An 18245-nucleotide genomic window follows, 5' to 3' on the forward strand; every position below is an offset into this window, starting at 1 on the left:
TGGAAACCTGCTTCTTGTTCTTATCTCCTGTGTCAGCGAAGGGCTTTGCCTCTTCTCAGTTTTCTCATCACTGAAGACTGGAAGGCTTTTCATTCTCTCTGTGCCATTTCTCAGCATTGAACATGATCCTACCTGGCCATGTCCTAAGCCACTTCTTTGCTTAGGTGCTCAGCATTTTTTGCCTTGATCTTTATTTGAGATGCTGAGGGGGAAGGAATTCAGGTGCATGGAATTATATAGATCATGATTCTTGACTCACTGAGTCATGGCCATCCTTTATCATTTTCCCTTACTTTTAACTGAGATTATAATTTGCATACCATAGAATGCATTGTTATAAAGAGTATATATATAGTTCAGTGACTTTCATTATATCCACGGTATTTTGTACCTACAAGCACTCCCTCATTCCAGAATATTTTCACCTCCCCAAAGAGATTCTGAACCTGTTAACCATCTCTCCCAGTTCCTCGGGCAACCACCAAGATACTTTCCATCTCTATGAAATTTGCCTTTTCTGGACATTTGAGATCAATGAAATCTACAGTATGTGGCCTTTTGTGTCTGGCTTCTTTCGCTTAACATAATGTTTTCCAGGTTTATCCATGTGGTTGTAGCATAGGTCATTACTTCATTCCTTTTTTTGTTTTGTTTTCTTTTTAAAGATTTTATTTATTTATTCCTGAGAGGGGGGGTTGGGCAGGGACACAGGCAGAGGGAGAAGCAGGCTCCATGCAGGGAGCCCGATGCGGGACTTGATCCTGGGGCTCCAGGATCACGACCTGGGCTAAAGGCGGGTGCTCAACCATTGAGTCACCCAAGGACCCCCTACTTCATTCCTTTTTGTGTTTCAATAATAGTCTGTTATGTGGATCTAACACATTTTATTTATCCGTTCATCAGTTGAGGGATGTTTGGGTTGTTCTTGCTTTTCCGTTATTAGGAATAATACTGCTATGAATGTTCATGTATAAGTTGTTGTGTGGGCATGTTTTCAGTTCTCTTGGGTGTATACCTAGGAGTAAAATTGCCAGGTCATGTGAAAAATCCATGGTTCATTTTTTTGAGAAAGCATCAGACTGTTTTCCCCACTTTTTCACAGTGGCTGCACCATTTTGCATTCCTACCAGCAATGTATGAAAGTCCCAGTTTCCCCACATGCTCAACAACATTTGTTATTTTCCTTTTTAAAAAATAATTATGGCCACCCTTGTGCATGTGAGGTGATAGCTTGTAGTTTTATTTGCATTTCCCTGATGACTTATTATTTTGAGCAACTTTTCATGTGCTTATTTGCCATTAGTCTATCTTATTTGGAGAAATGTCTATTCAAATCTTTTGCCTATTTTTAAAGTGAGTCATTTGTTTTTTTAGTGTTAAGTTGTAATTGCTTATGTCTCCTGGGTACACACTCTTAGTGAATATATTCTGTAAGTATTTTTTGCAAATGTGTTTGCATATGTTGTCTTCCATTCAGTGGGTTGTCTTTTCTCTTTCTTTATAGTGTCCTTTGATGCACAAATATTTTTAATCTTCATGAAGTCTGGTTTGTTTATTTTTCCTTTTGAGTATTTTAACTTTTGGTATCATATCTAAGAAACCATTGTCTAATCCAGGGTCACAAAGATTTACATCTGTATTCTCTTCTAAGTGTCCTATAGTTTTGGCTCTTACATGTAGCTCTATATCCATTGTGAATGGTTTGTATATGGTTTGAGGTAGGGATCTGAATTCATTTTTTTCCCCCATGAGGATATTCAGTTGTCCCAGTACCATTTGTTGAAGGGACTGTTCTTTCCCCATTGAATGATCATGGCATCCTTGTCAAAAATAAACTGCCTTGAAAATGTGAGGGTTTATTTTTGGACTTTAAATCCCATGTCATTCATCTACGTGTCTATCCTTGGGCTAGTACCACCCTATCTTGGTAACTCTTCTGTTATAGTGAGTTTTGAAACCAGGAGATAAGTCTTCCAAACTTATTCTTCTTTTACAAGATTGTTTTGTCCATTCTGGGAGCCGTGTGTTGATGTTTGAATTTTAGGACCAGTGTGTCAATTTCTGCAAAAAGGCAGTTGGAATTTTGTCAAGTTTTGCATTGAAGCCATAGGTCAATTTGAGGTTTATTATCATCTTAGCAATATTAACCCTGCCAATCCATGATATGGAATCTTTCTGTTTATTTAGATCTTCTTTAATCTCTTTCAGCAATGTTGTGTAGTTTTCAATGTACAAGGCTTGCCTTCTTTGGTTAAATTTATTCCTAGATATTTTATTATTTTTGATGCTGTTGTAAGTGGAATTGTTTTCTTAATTTCATTTTTGGACTACTCATTGCTTATATATGGAAATGCAGCTGGGTTTTTTTTTTTGTATCGATCTGGTGTTCTTCTGTCTTACTAAATTCATTTATTAGCTCTGATTGTGTGTGTGTGTTCTTTAAAGCTTTCTATCTAGAATAACATGTCATTTTCAAATAGGATAATTTTATTCTTACTTTCCAATCTGGATGCCTTTTGTTTATTTTTCTTGCTCAGTTTTCCTGGTTCCTTTATTTCTAGAAATGTACTTTTTACCAAATGCCTGATATCCTATCACGTCTGGAACAAGAGCGTTGACCCATGTGCTAATCCTAATTGTTTACAAAAGGCTCTTTGGGAGATGACAGCTAAGTCCTGAGTGAGCTCGGGGAAACACAGGGCTCACCCCAGTGGGGATATCTGGCAGGCTACTGTGTGGACCAGTGCTGGATATAAGGCAAAAATCTAGAAAGAGGAATGTCTGCTCTTTGTTTCCTGCCTGTGACCTCATCAAGGTACATGGCCTACTCTTAGGAGGAGGTCCAAGCAGACCATGTCTTAGGGATGAAATGAATGTCCTCAGCAGATCCAGGCAGCAGGCGTGGAGAGAGAGAGCACAAACTGTCAGCCTGTGGCCAGGATATCCAGTTATAGGGAAGAATGGGGATGATCTATCCTTATTCAGACATCATTTCACTCATCAGATCAGCAAAGATGACAAAGATTAGTAAGAGTCAGTGTCTGAGGATACAGAGAAAAAGACACATATACTTCTCATGGGACAAAACCACATATCTGGAGAACAATTTATCAACTCATATTAAAAGTTCTTGTCTCATTCACAATCTATCCTCAGTTTAAAAATAGGGTATGTTTGCAGGAGAGAGCATAATGGCAGGTCTCTATGGGTCTGCCTCAAGTTGACGGTGGACAGTTGGCCGTGGTGGCTGTACATCACTGTCACCAGGAGTTCCTCCTTACCTTCCTCCTGGGGACCTCCTTTGACCCCTCTCCTATGCTAGACTCTATGCTTTTCTTGGTTTCTGTGCTTATTTTGGTGAAACACAACAGCTAGCAGTTTCATTAAGAAGGACTGCGGGGATCCCTGGGTGGCGCAGTGGTTTGGCTCCTGCCTTTGGCCCAGGGCGCGATCCTGGAGACCTGGGATCGAATCTCACATCAGGCTCCCGGTGCATGGAGCCTGCTTCTCCCTCTGCCTGTGTCTCTGCCTCTCTCTCTCTCTCTCTGTGACTATCATAAATAAATTAAAAAATTAAAAAAAAAAAAAGAAGGACTGCAAGGAAGATAAACTCTTTTGAGATCATCCATGTCTGAAGAAAGCTTTATCCTAATTTTCTGTGATTGATCGCCTGGTTGAGATAGATATCACCTTCTTTCAGAATTTGGATGCTTTTGCTTCATTATCTTCTTTCAGTGTTTTTTAAAAGAACCAAATGCATTCTGAGTTCTGATCCTTTCTGTGTTTTTTCTTTTCCAGAAGCCAGTGGAATCTTCATTTTGTCCCCTGACTTTTGAAATTCACAATGATGAGCCTTGGTGTGGGTCAGTTTTTGTCCATTGGGCTTTAATTTAATTAATTTAAATTTAATTTAATTTAAGCTACATTTAGTGGCTTCAATCTGGAATCGAATGTCTATTAGTTTTCAGAAGATTTCTTGGAATATTTCATCGATAATCCCTCCCCATTTTTCTCAGTTCTCTATTTCAGCGTCTCCTATTATTCTGCTATTTTCCCCCATTTTTCCATTATTAAGCCTCTTGGGTGGAACCTTTAATTTTCTTATCTTTTCTCTGCCGCCTTATCTTTCCTTATATTTTTGCCCTGCTTTGTTTGCTCTCTTCAATTTTATCTTCCTTCTCTTCTATTCAGTTTTTTTTATCTCTGCTATCATGATTTAACTTCCAAGTGCTCATTTTTATTCTCTGAGAGTTCCTTTTTATAGCATATTGTTCTTATTTAATAGAAGCAATACGTTTTCTTATCCCCTGGAGGATATTAATAATATTTTGTCTTGTGCTTTGTTTTTCGGTTTTTCTCCCTGCACGGTTGCTTTTTTTTTGCTCTTTGCTGTTTGGGTTCTGTCTCCCACATCAGAGGTCTCCCCCCAAGGTCCAGTGAGCCTGTTGTCTGCTCATGATCACTGCTGGCTTTGACAGCAGAGGGGTCGCAGGGCGGGGGCATGGGGCAGGGATGGGGGGTCTAGTGATTGGTTCCCTTGCAAATGGCCTGGTGCTCTTGCCTTCACTGCCTCTTGAGGATTCTCTGGTGTAAATTGAGTTGAATCTCATTGTTTCCCACAGTGAGCTTGGGGTCAGTTGCCACACAACTGTCTGTGTGCTTTCTACCAATCACAGCTTCCCCAATATTGTGCTCTGTGTCTCCTCTCGTGTTTTCTTAGAAGGGTATGTGTGGTTCTATCCTATTTTGTTCTTAAAAATCCCTCTACTCTGGTTTTCAGTGACTGTGAGTAGAAGCAGTTCAGATTCATGAGTTAAATACATCTTCTTATCCCCAAAATTCCATATTAATTTTTAAGAACTTTTAATATGAATTGATAAATTGCTCTCCAGATATGTGGTTTAGTTCCATGAGAAGGATATAGGAGTGTCTTTTCTCTGTATCCTACGGACTCTATCCTTTTCATCTTTACTGTTCTGATGAGTGAGAAGAGGCATACTTTTTTAAAATATATTTTTAGGGGATTTACCCCAAAGATACTGATGCAGTGAAACGCCAGAACACCAGGACCCAAATGTTTATAGCAGCAATGTCCACAATAGCCAAACTGTGGAAGGAGCCTCAATGTCCACCGAAAGATGATGGATAAAGAAGATGTGGTCTAGGTATACAGAAACGACAAATACCCACCATTTGCTTCCACGTGGTTGGAACTGGAGGGTATTATGCTGAGTGAAGTAAGTCAATTGGAGAAGGACAAACTATATAGTCTCATTCATTTGGGGAATACAAAAAATAGCAAAAGGGAATAAAAGGGAAAGGAGAGAAAATGAGTGAAAATATCAGTGAGGGTGACAGAACATGAGAGACTCTTAACTCTGAGAAACGAACAAGGGGTAGTGGAAAGGGAGGTGGGTGGGGGGGTTGGGGTGACTGGGTGAAGGGCACTGAGGGGGGGCACTTCATAGGATGAGCACTGGGTGATACGCTATATGTTGGCAAATTGAACTCTAATATAAAAAATAAAACAATTTCTAAAAATGAAAAAAAAAATAAAATATATTTTTAAAATATTTTATTTACTTATTTATGAGAGCCATAGAGAGATTGGCAGAGACACAGGCAGAGGGAGAAGCAGGCTCCCTGCAGGGATCCCGATGTGGGACTTGATCCTGGGCCTGGAACAGGACCCTGGGATCACACCCCGAGCCCAAGGCAGATGTTCAACCCCTGAGCCACCCAGGCGTCTCATGACATACTTTTAAATCTACATTTTTTTTTTTGAATCCTAATGATGATGGGAGCTTTTACATGTTTTTTTTTATAATAAATTTATTTTTTATTGGTGTTCAATTTGCCAACATACAGAATAACACCCAGTGCTCATCCCGTCAAGTGCCCCACTCAGTGCCCTTCGCCCATTCACACCCACCCCCGCCCTCCTCCCCTTCCACCACCCCTAGTTCGTTTCCCAGAGTCAGGAGTCTTTATGTTCTGTTTCCATTTCTGATATTTCCTACCCATTTCTTCTCCCTTCCCCTCTATTCCCTTTCACTATTATTTATATTCCCCAAATGAATGAGACCATATAATGTTTGTCCTTCTCCAATTGACTTATTTCACTATATATTTAACTGTCTTTATTTTTGTAGAGATTTGCCAAGTTGATGAACCCCTCCCTATTCTGTTTTTTCCTGGAGTGTTTATCTTCGCCTTATTGATTTGTAAGAACTTTGTATATATTAAATAAACTCCTTTCACATTCATCTTAGAGGTATTTCTGTCAACTTGTGCTTTTGATTTTAATTTGTTTACTGTATTTTTGGCAAACGTAAATTTTACATTTTTGTATCGGCAAATCCATTAGGTTTTTCTTTGATTGATGTCCCAAGAATGTTAGTCATCATCCCCAGATGACACAAATATTCACAGTTTCTTACAGGTAAATCATTTTTTCCCCCCAAACTAAATTCCAAATGGGTTGAACATTTTTGTGTTCAGGTGTAAGAGTTTCATTATAAAGATCCCTGTCTCAGTGTGCTCACCTCAGTTTCTTCAATAATCTATCTTTATTTAACCGCTGATTTGAAATTTCCTATTTTCGTATGCGAAAATACTTTAGATTTGGAAACATGGAGACTGAATCACACGAGGACTGATTGATTTTTGGAGGAAGGTGAAGAAGAGTAAGGAGTCATAGAGGGGTCCTGGCTCCAGTTGCAGGATGCGTATATGTGCTGCTCGTTAAGAAGGGAAATATGATAGAAGTAGCAGGTATGGAAGGGGACTGAGGTCACTTTTTAAATTATGCCTACCAAATTCCCGTGGAAGTTTAGCATGCCTTCAAAACTCAGGGGAGGGGTAACTGCAGCCATCAAAATAATATTAATGGCTTGAAATAGTATTAGACTAAAATAATATTAAAATGACCTTAGAGACTTCTTTATTTCTACTCTCATAACCCTTAATACATTTTAATAGGTCTTATCAATAGTTTTCAACTACTTTCTAAAACCTTCCCTCATTACCTTCTTTGTTCTTAAGCAGTAGCATATGGAGAAAAAAAGTAGAATCAAATCCAGTGTGAGGGGTGCCTGGGTGGCTCAGTCCGTGAAGCGTCTGCCTTGGGCTCAGGTCAAGATCCTGGGATCCTGGGATCGAGCCCAGCATCGGGCTCCCTGCTCAGGGGGGGCCTGCTTCTCCCTCCCTCTCTGTCCCTCCCCCTGCTGTGCCTTTTCTCTCTCTCTTGCTTTTTCTCTCCTATAAATAAAATCTTTAAAAATATATCCTGTGTGATGTTGGCCAAGGCACGTACCTTTTCTAATCTTGAGTCCATTGGGGGTAATAGTGACTTTTATGCAGGGTTTAAATTGTGAGGTTTAGAGGTCATATTTGCAAAAGCCCACAGTACAAATTCTGGCAGTATCATAAAGGATGTTCCTATTGAGTGTGCTCACAGTATTATTTGATTTGCTGGCTATAGCTCCATCTTTAGTACTCTACTTCTGTGTCACCTCCCCTGGGAAGCCTTCCTGGATTTCCCAGCTGTGGCACCTAGTGTGGAGATGGGCATAGCACTGGGCCTGCTGAGTTGCATTTGTGTATTTGCCCATCTCTGGACTGTAAGACCCCTTAGGGCAAGAACCACAGCTCCTTGCTGCGTTCCCAGCGCCCTGCACACTGCTGAGTTATGGTGATTGCTGACTACATTCATTTAAATTGCAGGTGGGCAAAGATCTTTTTTTTTCTACTTCATCCCAGGAGTTGTTGTATTTGGCCTCATTGTATATATTTGGGCTTCAACACTGTCCTTCTTTTGGTTGAGATCTCAAAAAGCACCAAGCTCCAGTAATCAGCATTTGAGTCTTGGTGACCAGGATGTGTGTTTGTCTGGTTGCTGATGTTTTCCTGTGGGACAAGTGCACCAGATCTGGCTCTTCTTTTGGTTGATGCATTCAGTGGTTGGAAGCAGGATGGCTCGAGTTAGAAAACTTTTTTTGAGTGGGTTACACCCTCTGGACTTCCAAAAGGAGTTTTGGAGATAGCACGCTGCCATCTTTTTTGCTTTTCTTGTTGGTTTATAATTGCAGGGATAGGAGAAGTCCTGTGTTTCTGGAAGATAACATGTTTCCTGTGTTGTCGAGGCTCCCAGTCAAGTAGCCAGGAGACACCTTGTTATCACACAACAACATGCCGGGCCAGGCTTCCTCCTTGGAGCATCACCTGCCTTTCCCCCTGCCTGTAGAGAGCCTTCCTAACCAGAAACAATACTTGCTTTTGTCCCCAACCAGATCACAGTAAGGTGACGGTATTTGCGTTGTAGGTCTGTAATCACAACTAGATTGTGTATTTACATTTCTCCTGTGTGATTTTAAGCCACGAGGAGGAAAGATTAGGAAAGAGAGTGTATATTTTTACACAGGAGACAGTGGGAGAACCCCAGTGAAAGCTTCTTCGTAGGCCAACTGTCTTTGAAATTCAATAATGAAAAAAAAATGCAATAATGACAACAAAAGCACCTTGCTATTTAGAAATAATTATCAATTCATAAGAAGTTGCAGAAGTATGCGAGAAGTCTTACGTGTCTTTAGTTAGTTCCTCCCAATGGCTACTGTCATGCGAGGCTCCAGTCCATGATCATGACCAGGAGGACATCATGACCAGGACACTGATTTTGGTACCATACACAGACCTTACTCTGATTTCACTGGTTGAACATGCATGTGTGTGTCGGTGTGTGTGGAGGTGCTTCTGTATAGTTTTAGCACATTACACGTACACGTACATGGTGTGCAGCATCCCTGTAACCAACACAATTAAGGTACAGAACTATGCCAGTACTCCAAAGCTCCCCCGTGTTATCCTTCAATACCCACAACCCACTCCCACCCCCATCCCGAACTCTTGACAACCACCGATCTGTTCTCCATCTTATAATTTTATTTCGAGAATGTTCTGTAAATTGACCCATACAGTATCTAATCTTTGTGGTTGGCTTTTTCACTCAGTATGCGTCTCTTGAGACCTCTCCAAGTTGCTGTGTGCACAGAGTTCATTCCTTTTGATTTCCGCGCCTAGTTCCATGATACGGCTTTCTCATACTTTGTTTCCCCCTTGGCCTCTGGAATGACGTTTGAGTTGTTTCATTTGGGGTTTTTACAGATAAAGTTGTTATCAGCATTTGTGTACAGACATTCATGTGAGAATAAATGTTCATCTCCTGGGATAAATGCCCAGGAACATAATTGTTGGGTCTTATAATACATGCATGTTCAAACAAGCTTTTCTGGTCGTTCATTCTAGTTATGTGACACCCACTCTGATCGAGACACCTGGGTGGCTCAGCAGTTGAGCATCTGCCTTTGGCTTAGGTCGTGATTCTGCAGTCCTGGGATCGAGTCCCACGCTGGGCTCCCTGCGAGGAGCCTGCTTCTCCCTCTGCCTATGTCTCTGCTTCTCTCTCTGTGTCTCTCATGAATAAATAAGTACAATCTTTTTTAAAAATCCAATTAACTTTCAGTCTTCCAATGCAGCTTCCAGTGGGAGAAAAGTTAGTTTTAACCTTGGTGACCATGACTATGGCACCAAAAGGAACGGTTGCGTTCTACAAGAACCAGGGGTTATCCTGGTTCAACATGGGGAGTATTGAAAGTTTGGCCCCATGGTCAGAACTTGGGTTCGCATCGATGTGAGCCAAACAAGAATGCTGGAGTGTCTGACCCAACCCAGGGACAAGAGGGAGGCAGGGCCAGGAGAGATGGAGGGAAAGATGGCCCAAAGTTGCTATAATCACAGCTTTGGCCATTAGGAGAGGGTCAGGATCATCTCTCCAGTGGAATCCAAGGTAAGGAAAGTGGTGCTTTAGTATGGGTCAGGTGCCCTTCCTTAGACCTGCCAGGAGTGGCTAGGAGGGCAGAGTCATGCACAGAACCACCATGTCACAGTCACCATGGAAGAAAGCTCCAGAAAGGAAGGGGGCTGGATGGACAAGCACATCATGGGCAGTATCTTGAGTATCCTCAAGATAGTGGCTATACTTGGGGTTCCCACAAGGTGGGGAAATAAATGAGGTCTCTGTGGCACTTGAGTGGGCCTATGAGAGAGAGAGATTTGGGACACAGGGAGATGGGAGGAAACAACAGGAGGAAGAAGTACCCAAACAGAGGCAAGGAAACCCAGGGCACACAGAGGGAAGTGTGCAGCTGGGACTCCACGTGTAAGAAATGATGGGTGGATTGGGGTTTCAGAGAGAGGGGGAGTCTCAGTCAGATACAGGGAGCCTTGCCGGGCCACAGGATTGAGGAAGGGGAGCGTGAGCAGGTGAGTGTTTGACATCCCCCAGCGGTGCTGTGCAACCTCAGAGCGAGAGGGATGCCAGGGCCACGTGAAGAGCCCAGGCCAGCATGGGGATCAGCAAGCCTTAGACAGGGGCAGATGGAGACCTGGAGCAGGGCTGCCCTGGAGGTGGCTGCAAGCATTATCAGGAAGGCCACATAAGGCCATTGGCACATTGGTTCCTCAAAGAACAGTGTTGGAGCTTTAACTTTATTTTATTGGGGAAAAAAATGAGCTGGGTACCTGACACGAATGTCTCTAGATCACTGTGGCTGCGAGCGAGCTCTGTCGGCTTGCTCTTGGGCCTCAGGCGTGCTGCAGGGTCTGGACCGAGACTGGCAACGACCTAGAGCAAACACCGACTTGCCGCGGCCCTTAGGGCGGGAGGGCCGCCTCCGGAGGCCTGGGGGCCAGTCGCGACTGACTTCGCTGCTGTCCTTCCGCCCAAGAGAGGACAGTCAGCGGCTGCCCTCAGGAGGTCTATGAGTCCTTCCCCTACAGGCCGCCGGGAACGCTTGGAGGTGTTGGTGCCAAGGCAGCGCGGGTGTCATGCGGCAGCTCACGACCGGGCGTGTCACCGACCCCCTCCAGCAGCTGTCCCTGGCCTGATGCACGTGCACGCAGGTGCCCCGTCCCCCTCTGTCGTGCCCCTGCAGCCTCCTGGTTAGCAGAGCGCAGCGGGCTCCGCGGCCTCCCCGAGCCGCTCCTTACACAGCCCTTGTGTGCCGCGGGTCGCTTCCAAGTGGGCCCCGCGCTTGAGCATGAGGGACACCTTGCCCCTGCCTAGGACCACGCTGCCCTTGACCTTGGAGCGTCCAGGGCTCTGAAGGCAGAGACCCCGAGTGCCGGAGGAGGGTGGGCTGACCTCCATTCCTGGCTGCCGGCAGCATTTCAAGAAAACTCCAGCGACCCAGTGCCAAGATGTGACCCCGATCTCTCCGGGGCTTCACGTTTCTGGTGTTCTGTTTTGCTCTCCACCCCCCGCCCTTAATGACTGTGACTTTTGCTATTTCAAGGAAAAATTTGGCCGGCTTCAGAGCGTCCAGAATCAATATCGCAGTAAATAAGAAACATAATGAAAGAAAAACACACTCCAGCCTGTAGACAAATTTTATCGCTTAAATTCACATGTTATTATTAGAATCAGCTGCAAATACCAGACTTTCAACTGCCTTTTGATGGCGCAAGATAGAGGAATACTCTTTTAATTTGGGGCAGCAGCTTAGAGGCACCCCCTATGGGTATTATAATGTTTCCCTGTTGGTTTGGGCTACTTGTAGGGTTTTTTTTTAAAGGTGAAATTTAAATGGGGGAAGCAGAGGAGAGGAATTTCTTAACAAAGGAATTGAAAGCAGGGATGGCTTTTCTTTTCAAAGCACCTCTATGAATGCACAACTCTGTGTGATATATTTAGTTTAACACTTTGGTATTTTGTGCCTTACATCTCTTTTCTTGCTTCTTTTCGTCTTTTGCTTTCTTTGGTCCTTGCTTTGATCTCACTATGGAATAGCCTTTAAAACACTTTCACACACAGCAAAAACATCTCTTTTTAATCTCCCCTATTCTTCTTGAAGTTTTCTGCTCCTGCCTCTCTTTTTTTTTTTTTTCTCTCCCACAGTCAGAAAATGCATTATTTAAGTCACAAAGCTGAGAGCTGCTCAGAGAATAAAATATGCATTATAGCTGGCTTCCGTATTATTTCAACGAACATTTTACCATGCTCCCTTCCTCTCCATGGAGGTTTGCAAAGGGCAGGGTTTCAGACAGGCAGGCTCGTGCAGTGGACTGGGGACCATGGCCTGTGTATCACGGCTGTCCCTTCTGAGTCTGGTGGGACTGTCTGGAGATACTCCAAGTTCGACAGGTTCCCCGCCCCCATACCTTTTGAGCCTCTCCAATGGCCCATGGGCTTGTTCTTCAGAGATGGACCGACCGTGGATAGGTCGTGAATAGATGCCTGCAGAGGTAGAGGCATGCACCAGGCTCAGAAGAGAGTAGGGGCGCTTCAGAGTTACAGAGGGGCCAGTTCCAGGACACACCTGGGACAGACTTCTACTTCTGTTTGCAAGGTACAGTCCCTGCATGAGCAGACCAGCGACTTTGGATTTCACAGCAGTGCATCCATGGGGAATCAGGCAGAGTGACCAGGCGCGTAGCAGTGTCACTTACAAATTGTGTGACCTGCAGTAAGGACCGTACCCTCTCTGTGCTTCAGTTTGCTCATCCATAAAACGGGGAATAATAATACCCTTTACCTCATGGCATCATCTTTTAGGGTAAACAGAGTTGATATAGTCAAAGTGGCTACAACAAGTATGTGGTGCTTCGTTAGTGCCAAAAAATCTAAATGTTAAAGCAAAAATGCAAAACAAATACCTGTTAAAAGTTGTAGGGTGTTCGAAGTTTGCAAGATAGGTCATTCTCTCATTGACGGTGAAAGGGAAACTTACCTGAATAGTGTTCTGGAGCATTTCATGATTAGCTGACAGCCCTAGCTTGCTTAGTGATTTTGGCATCTAGATGCTTCATTACAGATGCATACGAGCATCGTATTTGAAATATTTGAAGTCGTGATTATTAGCAAGAAGGAACTTTGCATCCATGAAATCAGCCTCACCAGGGTGTGCTCACTGTGAGGCTAAGGAAACTCATGCTCTGGACCTCTCACGTATGCTGCCCTGCTGACAATATGTTCAGAAGCCCATATGTTTTTGAAAAATTTATGAAAAAGATTTTTTTTCTTTGAGAGAGAGAGCATGAGTGGGAAATGGGGAGGGGCAGAGAGAGAATCTTAAGCAGATTTCATGCCTAGTGCAGAGCCTGACACAGGGCTTGATCTCACCACCCTGAGATCGTGACCTGAACTGAAATCAAGAATTGGACGCTTAACCAACTGAGCCACGCAGGCGCCTCCAAGAGTTGTCTTTTTCTTAAAGAGAATCCTCCAAATTTTACAGACTTTAGGTTCTACAAAACCTGGATTGATTTCTGGAACTTCCTATCTCCGTTTGACAATGTGAAACCCATATATATTGTATGACCAGGGTATGCAACCAGGTTTTTCTGTCCTCCCTTTTTTTATTTTAAAAGATCATTTTTTAAAATGCAGTATCATTTTTTTGTATGGCCACTTTTATGCATTTAGCTGGTTATTTGTTTCAGGCACAAAGATATTCTCAGGCACACCTGAAAAGTCATGTGTTTTAAGTCCATAAGTCCATATTTTGTGTTCTTTCTATGGTATTATAGCTGATTTTTTTACATTATCTCATAAAAAAAGACACTGCAGAATGTAGTCATGGGTAATCATGACTAATAACTCCACTAAAACCCGATGTTGAAGACCATGTTTTTCCCCTGAGTGATCTTAAAGGCCTCAAGTGTGGTGAGCTGGAAGTTCTCATCAGGGATAGAGGAAAGACTGGTGTCAGAGGAGCCTGTGGGTATGGCATAGATCCAAGGGCTGAATCCTCTCCTTGGAGAGGTCAGAGATCCCTTCACTGAGCGTGGAATTGCTTTGGGAACCAGCTGCCAGTCAGTTAGATGACCAAAGTGAGGGTAGAAAAGCAAACTGGCAGCAAAATATAGAATCAGATTTTCAGTGAGGTCTAGGTGTTAAAGATCACACTCAAAACAACTCTTCACCTCTCCTTCCCCAACTTCAAAGCTGACCCAGGCTTATAGACCAAAAGGCCGCATGCTATGTGACTCCATTTTATTGAAATATCCAGGAAAGGCAGATTCATAGAGATGGAAAGCAGAGTAGCGGTCATCAGAGGCTGAGGTGGGATAGAAAGTGGAGAGTGACTGCTTGATGGGTGCGGGATTTATGTTTGGTCTGATGGAAAGTTCTAGAGCTAGAGAGGGGTGATGGTTGCACCACATTGTGAATGCACGGAATGCCACTGAATCATTCACTTAAAAATAATCAAAATAGGGGCACCTGGGTGGCTGAGTGGTTGAGCGTCTGCCTTTGGCTCAGGGCGTGACCCTGGGGTCCTGGGATCGAGTCCTATGTCGGGCTCCCTGCATGAGGCTGGCTTCTCCCTCTGCCTGTATCTCTGCCTCTCTCTGTGTGTCTCTCATGAATAAATAAATAAAATATTTTTTAAAAATAATTAAAATAGTCAATTTTATGTTCTGTGTATTTTATCACACGAAAAACAGTGAAAAAAAAGAATCCATCAGTGCTGAAAGAGTGTTGGTACTTGTGTGAGAATCATCTGGAGTGCTGGTCAACCCTACTGATGCCAGCTAACTTAGAAACTCTCAGCATGTGCCTGGGAACCAGCATTTGCATGAGCTCCCAGGTGAGTCCCAGGTAGGGACCACATTCTTAGGGATGCTGGCTTTGAGGCAGGAGTTTTTTGTTTTTTGCTTTTAATTGGAACATGCCATGTGTACCATTTTCTCGTCCCAGCTGTCGCAACCCATGCTAGAGGCATGCCCAAAGCTCAGCAGCTGCTGGCAGGGAGAAGTGTTGGTAATAAGTGGCTGTGGTGGCAGAAGTAATATTGGTAGAATCATAGCACTGATAGCAAGAGTCAGAGGAGTCATGGGAGTGAGAACAGAAGCTAGGATCATGTGAGGCCCTGGGCAGGAGACGGACTTAACTGTGAGGTTGCTTCGTGCAGGGGTGACCAGCAATGAGGATCCAGTTTTGGAAGTGGGAAGACAAACCTCATCACATAGATTGAGATCACCTTCAAAGAGCTCCATCTTTCGGAGGGGGCAAGAGAAGAAGATTGAAGTAGTGGGAAAAGCAGAGATGGGCAGGGGCCCCACTGGGATTCTGGAACATCTGCTCAGAATCACACCCAGGTGGTCACCACGAAGCCAGAGCTACTCAAAGCACATTCACCTGGGCAGCAGCCGCCACAGCCCCTTGGACCTCGTTAGAAATGCAAGTTCTTGGGCCACACACCAGACCTACCAGTGATTCAGATGCAGCTCAACATTTGCGAAACACTCACCAAGCTTATACTGATTCTCTCGAGTCGCCATACCTTGAGGGAGAATTAGAACATTCCATAGGTCTCATCATCAAGACATAATTACTGTATGAGGGTTGACAGGTACAGACATGGCTCCGCCCTAGGCAGCGTGGCCACTTCCCATTTCACATCTTTGTGGCACCAAGGTTCATGGACTGGTTCTGGAACAGCTAGAGATGAGTTTGTAAGGTCAACACTTGGTTCTGAGCAGGGCTTAGTCACAGGACCGGACTCCTGGTTTATTCTGTAATATCACTGAAAGGGTGGGATTTAGATATAATTCTGTAATAACATTTTTGCTGTAGTTCTCAGTCTTTGTAACTTTCTTGTTGCCAATATGTACTCCTTAAGCCTGGATGACAAGTGTTTCTTTTATTGGTAAGGAGAAGATAATCTCTCTTCTGGCTCCGTCTGATTACAGGTGGTATTTGCTGCTTCCCTCTTGACCTCCCCAAATGCTATTTACCAAAACCTTAAGAAGCACAAAGGTTCCCAAATGACTCTGGAGCAATTTAGAATTGGATTTTAGAGCACTGGAAAGTAAACACTGATTTTTGGAGACACAAATTTTTGGTTTTTTTCTCTGAGTTTGCTGGTGCGAAAAATCATATGTCTAATGTTTTTCTTACTGTTATTATAAAATCTAAGCATGGTTTCATCTGTTAAGGATGATAAAGGTTCTCAGGTGATGGGGGTGACATTTCTTACCATTGTCAGGATGGGGATGGGTTTCCTTCCCTGGTGAGCCCGAAGGCTTTGTTTTAACTTGGTAAACTTGTAGGCTCTCTTGCTTTAAGGCAATTCCACATCTCAACACCCCAGTCTCTCAGACTGTTAAAACCATGTTCCACCCATTGACGTTAAATCCAGGCAAGGTCACAAGCCACTGCTTTCTGGTATAGAACCATATTCGGTGACTGGGAAGAGAAACCTGACCATTATCGTTTGTCCTTGAATTTTGTGCAGTTGGATGGTGGCATCTCCCTTGATGTTCCCCTAAAAGCCCATGGAGCATCACTTCCGTTGTGTTTAGAACAATGTGTCCCCAGATCTTGTAAGTGAGGATGGTGTCTAGCCCTATACGGTGGGCCCCAGACTTCATATTGATGTTGACTAGCTAGGAAGACAAGCTGTCATTCATGGGAAGTTATAAAATTGATCTCCGTTGCTAATATGAATAGGAAATAACATTTATTGAATGCCTATTAAGGGCTTTCTATGTAATAGAAATTTCTCATTTATTCTTAACAGCCATAGGGCTGGGCAGCCCGGTGGCTCAGCGGTTTAGCGCCACCTTCAGCCCGGGTGTGATCCTGGGGACCTGGGATCAAATCCCATGTCAGGGTCCCTGCATGGAGCCTGCTTCTCCTTTTGCCTGTGTCTCTGCTTCTTTCTCTGTGTGTGTGTGTGTGTGTGTGTGTCTCATGAATAAATAAAATCTTAAATAAAAAAAAAACAGCCATAGGGCTAGTACCAAATGGGTAGGCATTTCCCCTTTACACTTTTCAAAGCCTTTTGAAAAGTATCTCAGTGGCCTTGAGATGTGGAAAGCAGTGGTAGTGAGCCACACTGTCTTTTGTCAACAGTGTAAATGCCTATCACTCTCTCCACCCTCAGTAGAGTGTCTCGGTCATAACCACGGGAGAAATGAAGAAACCACTTGGCATTTAGACATGGTGACTGGCAGGTCTAGGGATTGCCATCCAGTTACCAGGTCCCAGGTCACCCAGCAGCTAAAGGGTAGCAGTGCCTGTAGGTCCACTGGTATAGTGCTTTGCACTTGGCACTCAGAATAACCTGTACCTACAGAGATTTCCCAAATTACTACCACCATGGGCTAATCCTAGTGAATGGGTAGGTTTCTCATTGTACCATTCTGTGGGTGCAGTGCCCATGCATGATCCATTGTCTTCCATGGCATGTCCCTTCATCCACTGCCCACCCACCCAGTGAAAAGCCAAGCAGGCATGGCCTGCCCAACACTCTTGCTAGAATTTTTGTTCCAAGAAATTTAATTAACAGACGGGAAAATCCAGCCAACATTCAGTCAGTAGATGGTTTCTAGAATCTGAAAACCCATATATTCGATTATCCTTCTCTTAGTTAACAGTGAGTGAAGAAGCAGAGGGTCCCTGCAGCCTGGCTTCTCCACCAGCCCCCTCACAACCCTGGGATGATGGCAAGTGCCGGTGAAACCAGTTGGTGAAAACACCAACAATAAATAATTTCTTGAGGGTGTATGATGCACCAAGCATGTGCCAACAAGCCCTATGTGGTGTGAGCTGGGTGGTTCTCAAAGTGGTTCCCCATACTCCAGCATTGGCACTCCCTGGATCTGGTTAGAAACACAAATACTAGGGCCTCGCCCCCGACCTTCTGAAAATGAACTGTGGGGAAGGGGCCCAGCACTCTGTTTCTGCACCCCTAGGTGGTCCTGCCATGCCCTCCAGTTTGAGAGCCATCATCTAGCCTGTAGGCCTCTCCCATCATGGGTGCAGCTTCCCCAGGCACCCTGGGGTGCTCTGAAATCTCTGTCTGAGTGTCCTGCACCTATGTGGATGGAAAGAGGGAAAAATATGACTAGTGCCAGCTACTCAAGGTTGAGCCTTTCCATTGTGGCAGCAATGGTTCTCAGCATTCTGTCTGTAGTAACTCACATAGTCTTCACCATCACCCTAGAAGGTCTATATGATGATCATCATCTTCCTTCGGCAAAGGAGGAGATAGATTAAGGCATGGATTGATTGGCTAAATCACCCAGGGCCGCTCAGGTGATGCCTGGCTGCACTAGGTTCTGAACCCTAGGCAGCCTGACTCCAGTGTCAGTACCCAAGCACACGCTATGCCTCAGTAGAAGTTTCTGACCCAGTGAAGTGAAGTTAGAAAAGAATGTCTCTTAAAGTATAGTTTGTGGAC

The 18245-nt window shown here is 43.9% G+C and overlaps 1 protein-coding gene across 3 annotated transcripts in view; it reads left to right on the forward strand.

Moving 5' to 3' along the window:
* GALNT17 (polypeptide N-acetylgalactosaminyltransferase 17) overlaps positions 1-18245 on the forward strand; it is a 438022-nt gene that overhangs the window by 204195 nt on the left and 215582 nt on the right. The gene's annotated exons all lie outside the window — the stretch shown is intronic.

Source organism: Canis lupus, chromosome 8 (genome assembly GCF_048164855.1).
Source record: "Canis lupus baileyi chromosome 8, mCanLup2.hap1, whole genome shotgun sequence".
Classification (NCBI taxonomy): domain Eukaryota; kingdom Metazoa; phylum Chordata; class Mammalia; order Carnivora; family Canidae; genus Canis; species Canis lupus.